The sequence below is a fragment of the Callionymus lyra genome, chromosome 15, assembly GCF_982586985.1.
Source record: "Callionymus lyra chromosome 15, fCalLyr1.hap1.1, whole genome shotgun sequence".
NCBI classification, from domain to species: domain Eukaryota; kingdom Metazoa; phylum Chordata; class Actinopteri; order Syngnathiformes; family Callionymidae; genus Callionymus; species Callionymus lyra.
In genome coordinates, this window is record NC_141832.1 from 917,538 (window position 1) to 926,093 (window position 8,556).

At 41.5% G+C, this 8,556-nt stretch overlaps 1 protein-coding gene across 1 annotated transcript in view; it reads right to left on the reverse strand.

The window, feature by feature from the left end:
• hdac5 (histone deacetylase 5) overlaps window positions 1-8,334 on the reverse strand; it is a 51,437-nt gene extending 43,103 nt beyond the window's left edge. Inside the window, exon 1 of the mRNA XM_087809490.1 lies at window positions 8,003-8,334. The gene's annotated coding sequence lies outside the window, so the exon portion shown is untranslated. The remainder of the gene's footprint in view (window positions 1-8,002) is intronic.
• Between the last annotated feature and the right edge of the window lie 222 nt (window positions 8,335-8,556).

An 8,556-nucleotide genomic window follows, 5' to 3' on the forward strand; every position in this document is an offset into this window, starting at 1 on the left:
ACCTGTGATGGAGGAGGTTCTCACGGAGAACACACACCTGTGATGGAGGAGTAGAACGAGGTCGAGCTGAACGACAATGATGGAAGTCTTGGATCACATGACATTCATTTCATCCTAACGAGTCTTTTGTTGAAAACAACACAGTGTGTTGCTACACGTTTTTAGACTTTCCGCTCTGGTCCTCTGCTGCCGCCTAGTGGCTGGAGAAGGAGGTGACGTCTGAACCTTCAGTAAAACTCTTTGGGTTTCAACTCATTTACAAAGTCACTATAAAATAACGTCAAACAATCACAACACGTCTTGATGCACTACTTTTATGGCGGATACACGTTTATTTATTTATCGAACAGATTTTAACATAGTATTTATATCTATTTTCTGTAGTTGATCACAAACATTAGAGTCCAGTGTTGTCACGCTGCAGGAGATGAAGCTGGACTGTTGTCGAGTCACTGTGGCTTTAGATCTGCAGGTGTGTGTGTGTGTGTGTGTGTGTGTGTGTGTGTGTGTGTGTGTGTGTGTGTGTGTGTGTGTGTGTGTGTGTGTGTGTGTGTGTGTGTGTGTGAGAGTGTGTGTGTGTGTGTGTGTGTGTGTGTGTGTGTGTGTGTGTGTGTGTGTGTGTGTGTGTGTGTGTGTGTGTGTGTGTGAGTGTGTGTGTGTGAGTGTGTGTGTGTGTGTGTGTGTGTGTGTGTCATGACAGCGCAGGAGAGAAACTAAACAAACTAAACAAACTAAACCTTCAGCTGCAGCTCGAGCCTCAAATATGTTCCTCTCACTTTCTCTCCTCCTCCTCTTCATCATCATCATCATCATCATCATCATCGTCGTCGCTTCCCAAAATACCTGGCCCCTCCCACCCTAAAGAGGAGCAGGAAGTGCTGCCTGGCAACCAGAGGCCCTGCTGCCATGGCAACGCTCCACCTGAGCTCACTGTCACTAAACAAATGATGCAGAGAAAGAAGGAACAGAGACGTCGAAGTTTCAAGTGTCGAAGCTAAACATCGTCAACATGAAGCTCCATGAACGACATCTGTGTGAATAAATCAATGTTTCCATCAATGTGGGAATCAAAATAAATAAATGACTATTAAAAGGAGATATTTCATTTAAACTTTGATTTCCTTCTACATTTAATTATTAATGCATTTCATTAATGAATTGTTATTTCTACATGTATTCATACATTTCACGCTCTATTCTCTTTTATTTATCTCAGATTTCACTGGCAACTGGAAAATAAAAGCATGTTTAGAACGATAACAACGCGCTAACAACGTGCTAACAACACGCTAATAACGCGGTAACTACACGAGAACTACGCGAGAACTACGCGATAACAACACGATAACAACGCGCTAACAACACGCTAACAACGCAGTAACTACACGAGAACTACGCGAGAACTACGCGATAACAACACGATAACAACGCGCTAACAACGTGCTAACAACACGCTAACAACACGCTAACAACGCGGTAACTACACGATAACAACGCGCTAACAACGTGCTAACAACACGCTAACAACGCGGTAACTACGCGAGAACTACGCGATAACAACACGATAACAACACGCTAACAACACGCTAACAACGCGGTAACTACACGAGAACTACGCGAGAACTACGCGATAACAACACGATAACAACGCGCTAACAACGTGCTAACAACACGCTAACAACGCGGTAACTACACGAGAACTACGCGAGAACTACGCGATAACAACACGATAACAACGCGCTAACAACGTGCTAACAACACGCTAACAACGCGGTAACTACACAATAACCACACGATAACAACACGGTAACAACACGATAACTACACGATAACAAAACGATAACAACACAATAAATACGCGATAACAACACAATAACAACACAATAACAACACGGTAACAACACAATAACAACACGGTAACAACACAATAACAACACGGTAACAACACAATAACAACACGGTAACTACACGATAACAACACAATAAATACGCGATAACAACACAATAACCACACGATAACAACACGGTAACAACACAATAACAACACGGTAACAACACAATAACAACACGGTAACAACACGGTAACAACACAATAACAACACGGTAACTACACGATAACAACACAATAACTACACGATAACAACACATTAACAACACGATAACAACACAATAACTACACGGTAACAACACAATAACAACACAATAACAACACGGTAACTACACGATAACAACACAATAACAACACGGTAACTACACGATAACAACACGGTAACAACACAATAACAACACGGTAACAACACAATAACAACACGTTAACAACACAATAACAACACGGTAACTACACGGTAACAACACAATAACAACACGGTAACAACACGCTAACAACGCGATAACAACGCGGTAACAACACAATAACAACACGATAACAACGCGGTAACAACACGCTAACAACACGATAACAACGCGGTAACAACACGCTAACAACGCGATAACAGCACGCTAACAACACGCTAACAACGCGATAACAACGCGATAACAACGCGGTAACAACACAACAACAACACGGTAACAACACAATAATCCGAGACCCTCCTGGACGACCTTCTAAGAGGAACGTTGTTCGTCCTCACATGTCTCTCGTCCTGCTCGTGTCACAGACGACACATGTCACAACAGCAAAGCCTCATTTTGAGGCTGTAAATGTGTTCTCCTTCAAATAGCATCTCTCCAGCGTGACGGAGCAGCGAACACATGACGTGTTGAAGGAACCACCAGAGAATTCATGGAGTTGATCTTATTCAACACTTCAGACCAGGAAGTCTCATCGCAGGATTCAACACCTCATTAGTTCAGTTTACCATTCCTTCACCACAGATTACACTTCAGCAGCTACAGGAAGAATGATGACTGAGGACGAGAGGATACAGTGAGTTCAGCAGCTTCTAAAGCTGATGTTTGGACATATTTTGGTTTGAAAACAAATGAAAGTAGTTATGTGGTCTGAGTCAAGTACTGGACAATACTACACATATATACTTGTTACTACACTATCACAACACCAGAGTCAAGTAGTGGACAATACTACACATATATCCTTGTTACTACACTATCACAACACCAGAGTCAAGTAGTGGACAATACTACACATATATCCTTGTTACTACACTATCACAACACCAGAGTCAAGTAGTGGACAATACTACACATATATCCTTGTTACTACACTATCACAACACCAGAGTCAAGTACTGGACAATACTACACAAATATACTTGTTACTACACTATCACAACACCAGAGTCAAGTACTGGACAATACTACACATATATCCTTGTTACTACACTATCACAACACCAGAGTCAAGTAGTGGACAATACTACACATATATCCTTGTTACTACACTATCACAACACCAGAGTCAAGTACTGGACAATACTACACATATATCCTTGTTACTACACTATCACAACACCAGAGTCAAGTAGTGGACAATACTACACATATATCCTTGTTACTACACTATCACAACACCAGAGTCAAGTAGTGGACAATACTACACATATATCCTTGTTACTACACTATCACAACACCAGAGTCAAGTAGTGGACAATACTACACATATATCCTTGTTACTACACTATCACAACACCAGAGTCAAGTACTGGACAATACTACACAAATATACTTGTTACTACACTATCACAACACCAGAGTCAAGTACTGGACAATACTACACATATATCCTTGTTACTACACTATCACAACACCAGAGTCAAGTAGTGGACAATACTACACATATATCCTTGTTACTACACTATCACAACACCAGAGTCAAGTACTGGACAATACTACACATATATCCTTGTTACTACACTATCACAACACCAGAGTCAAGTAGTGGACAATACTACACATATATACTTGTTACTACACTATCACAACACCAGAGTCAAGTACTGGACAATACTACACATATATACTTGTTACTACACTATCACAACCCCAGAGTCAAGTACTGGACAATACTACACATATATCCTTGTTACTACACTATCACAACACCAGAGTAGAGTACTGGACAATACTACACATATATCCTTGTTACTACACTATCACTACACCAGAGTCAAGTACTGGACAATACTACACATATATACTTGTTACTACACTATCACTACACCAGAGTCAAGTACTGGACAATACTACACATATATACTTGTTACTACACTATCACAACACCAGAGTCAAGTACTGGACAATACTACACATATATCCTTGTTACTACACTATCACAACACCAGAGTCAAGTACTGGACAATACTACACATATATACTTGTTACTACACTATCACAACCCCAGAGTCAAGTACTGGACAATACTACACATATATCCTTGTTACTACACTATCACAACACCAGAGTCGAGTACTGGACAATACTACACATATATCCTTGTTACTACACTATCACTACACCAGAGTCAAGTACTGGACAATACTACACATATATACTTGTTACTACACTATCACAACCCCAGAGTCAAGTACTGGACAATACTACACATATATCCTTGTTACTACACTATCACAACACCAGAGTCGAGTACTGGACAATACTACACATATATCCTTGTTACTACACTATCACAACACCAGAGTCAAGTACTGGACAATACTACACATATATACTTGTTACTACAGTATCACAACACCAGAGTCAAGTACTGGACAATACTACACATATATACTTGTTACTACACTATCACAACACCAGAGTCAAGTACTGGACAATACTACACATATATACTTGTTACTACACTATCACAACACCAGAGTAGAGTACTGGACAATACTACACATATATACTTGTTACTACACTATCACAACACCAGAGTAGAGTACTGGACAATACTACACATATATACTTGTTACTACATTATCACTATATATATCAAGGGAGCAGAAATACTAAAATACTATGTTGTCAGAAGGACATCAACATGTGTAGGTAATAAATATGTGATTATTAACTATCATTAAATACCCACAAAAGGAGTAAAAAGTAATTTGAATCAATTATGACTATAGTGATAAACTAACATGTGTGTGTTAGCAGAGAGAAATATTTTTACATGATCAATTTTAAATATACATGAACAAGGTTGTACAAATACAGTCAAAGTTTAGAGCAGCATGTTGAAGAAAAGCATGTACAGGAAGTGTATCCAGGGAGCAGCAGTCATTACATAAGTCATGGAGCGACCTTTGACCTCTGCTTTCATGGAAAGCTGCTAAACAGCAAATCCCTGCAGGAGATCCAGACCATGATGATGGAGATCCAGACCCTGATGATGGAGGGATCAGGAGGAGAATTCTGCAACTCTGAGCAGATCCTTTGACCTTCTGAGCGTCCGGGCCGAGGCGACCTTTACGATGACGAGGAACTAGCACTGAATACTGAGCGTATCAACCAGGACTTCATGAATCAAGACACGCGTGTCCTTGTGAGGACTCTCAGGAATCTGTCCACAGACCTGAACCATTTTGTATTTAAAGGAGGTGAAGATATCCCGAAGATCACCCGAAGATCACCCGAAGATCACCCGAAGATCTCCTGAAGATCTCCTGAAGATCTCCTGAAGATATCCCGAAGATCACTCGAAGATCACCCGAAGATCTCCTGAAGATCACCCGAAGATCACCGAAGATCTCCTGAAGATCTCCTGAAGATATCCCGAAGATCACTCGAAGATCACCCGAAGATCTCCTGAAGATCACCCGAAGATCACCGAAGATCTCCTGAAGATCTCCTGAAGATATCCCGAAGATCACCCGAAGATCACCCGAAGATCTCCTGAAGATCTCCTGAAGATCTCCTGAAGATATCCCGAAGATCACTCGAAGATCACCCGAAGATCTCCTGAAGATCACCCGAAGATCACCGAAGATCTCCTGAAGATCACCCGAAGATCTCCTGAAGATCTCCTGAAGATCACCCGAAGATCACCCGAAGATCACCCGAAGATCTCCTGAAGATCACCCGAAGATCACCCGAAGATCTCCTGAAGATCACCCGAAGATCACCGAAGATCTCCTGAAGATCTCCTGAAGATCACCCGAAGATCTCCTGAAGATCACCCGAAGATCACCCGAAGATCTCCTGAAGATCACCCGAAGATCACCGAAGATCTCCTGAAGATCTCCCGAAGATCAACCAACGACTGGAGGATTCATCACCACCATGTAGCTAATGGCTACACGCGGGTTAAGGTACCTGGATCAGTCTGATCTCAGACCAGCACATCAGATCATCTCCACAACAAGATACTGATCCAAGATCAACATAACATTCATGTTTGTTACACACTACAGCCATTGTTGACGACACACCCCTGGAATGAATGTGTACATGTGGGGCTTGTGAACATGTGTGTAGCACTGCTGTGTGTTTGACTGAGAAAACACATGACTGTGTGTAACATAGTTTGTACAAATTGTCAAAGTAACTAAATTAACCACGAATATGTATTGATTCTTCCTGGAGTCTTTCATATGATTTTATATATATACAGTATATATATATACAGTATATATATATATATATATATATATATATATATATATACTGTATATATATATATATATATACGGCAACAGCATCATTAGTGGTCGACATGTTGTGTTAACATGAAATTTGAGGAACAAGTATTAACAAAAAAACACATTTGATCAATTGTGTTGATGTTAGCTTGTGTTGTTGTTAGCTTGTGTTCGTGTTAGCTTGTGTTGATGTTAGCTTGTGTTGATGTTAGCTTGTGTTGTTGTTAGCTTGTGTTCGTGTTAGCTTGTGTTGATGTTAGCTTGTGTTGATGTTAGCTTGTGTTGGTGTTAGCTTGTGTTGGCGTTAGCTTGTGTTGGTGTTAGCTTGTGTTGACGTTAGCGTGTGTTGACGTTAGCGTGTGTTGTCGTTAGGGTGTGTTGACGTTAGCTTGTGTTGACGTTAGCTTGTGTTGACGTTAGCTTGTGTTGGCTTTAGCTTGTGTTGACGTTAGCTTGTGTTGGTGTTAGCTTGTGTTGGTGTTAGCTTGTGTTGACGTTAGCTTGTGTTGACGTTAGCTTGTGTTGACGTTAGATTGTGTTGACCTTAGCATGTGTCGGCGTTAGCTTGTGTTGACGTTAGATTGTGTTGACCTTAGCATGTGTCGGCGTTAGCTTGTGTCGACGTTAGCTTGTGTCGACGTTAGCTTGTGTCGACGTTAGCTTGTGTCGACGTTAGCTTGTGTTGACGTTAGCTTGTGTTGGTGTTAGCTTGTGTTGACGTTAGATTGTGTTGGCGTTAGCTTGTGTTGACGTTAGCTTGTGTTGACGTTAGCTTGTGTTGGCGTTAGCTTGTGTTGGCGTTAGCTTGTGTTGGCGTTAGCTTGTGTTGATGTTAGCTTGTGTTTCTGTTAGCTTGTGTTTCTGTTAGCTTGTGTTGGTGTTAGCTTGTGTTGGTGTTAGCTTGTGTTGGTGTTAGCTTGTGTTGGTGTAAGCTTGTGTTGGTGTAAGCTTGTTTTGATGTTAGCTTGTGTTGATGTTAGCTTTTGTTAGTATTAGATTGTGTTGATGTTAGCTTGTGTTGATGTTAGCTTGTGTTGTTGTTAGCTTGTTAGCTTGTGTTGATTTAACTTGTGTTGTTGTTAGCTTGTGTTGATGTTAGTTTGTGTTGGTGTTAGCTTGTGTTGGTGTTAGCTTGTGTTGATGTTAGCTTGTGTTGATGTTAGCTTGTGTTGGTGTTAGCTTGTGTTGGTGTTAGCTTGTGTTGGTGTTAGCTTGTTAGCTTGTGTTGATGATAACTTGTGTTGACGTTAGCTTGTTAGCTTGTGTTGATGTTAGCTTGTGTTGGTGTTAGCTTGTGTTGGTGTTAGCTTGTTAGCTTGTGTTGATGATAACTTGTGTTGACGTTAGCTTGTTAGCTTGTGTTGATGCTAGTGGAAGTAAGAGCGGGAAGAAAAGCGTCTCACCTGCTCGACGGCGTCTTTCTCCTCCAGGTGAACGAGTCGCTTCTTGTCTCTCCGCACAACACCTGAGACGAACCGTCACGAGAGACCTCCGTGGACGACACCCACGCACACGCACGCGCACGCGCACGCTCCTCTTTTCCCTGGATGTCAACGTTTTACTCCTGGAGCAGATTTTCTTCTTTTTTCTTCGTCTTCTCTTCCGTGGTTTTCTTCTCGTCCTCCTCCTTCTTCTCCTCCTCCTTCTCCTCCTGGAGCTCCTCTAGTGCAGGAGAGCCTCCTCTAGCGAAGGAGAGCCTCCTCTAGAGCAGGAGAAGAGCAGGAATGTAGCAGCAGCTCCATGTTTACAAGTCTCTCCTCCGTCTCCACACCAGTGACGTGCGCACCACGTGACCCGCCGGCGCAGCTAAAAATAGCCTGAAAGGAAAAAAGCAGCAGAAGTTATTGATAATAAATCTTTACTAAAGTCACATTTCTGCTCCTGACCGCGTTACTAACAGTGTGTTTGTACATGTTTACATTACAAGCGTTAAACAATCTGTCAAAATAAACATTTA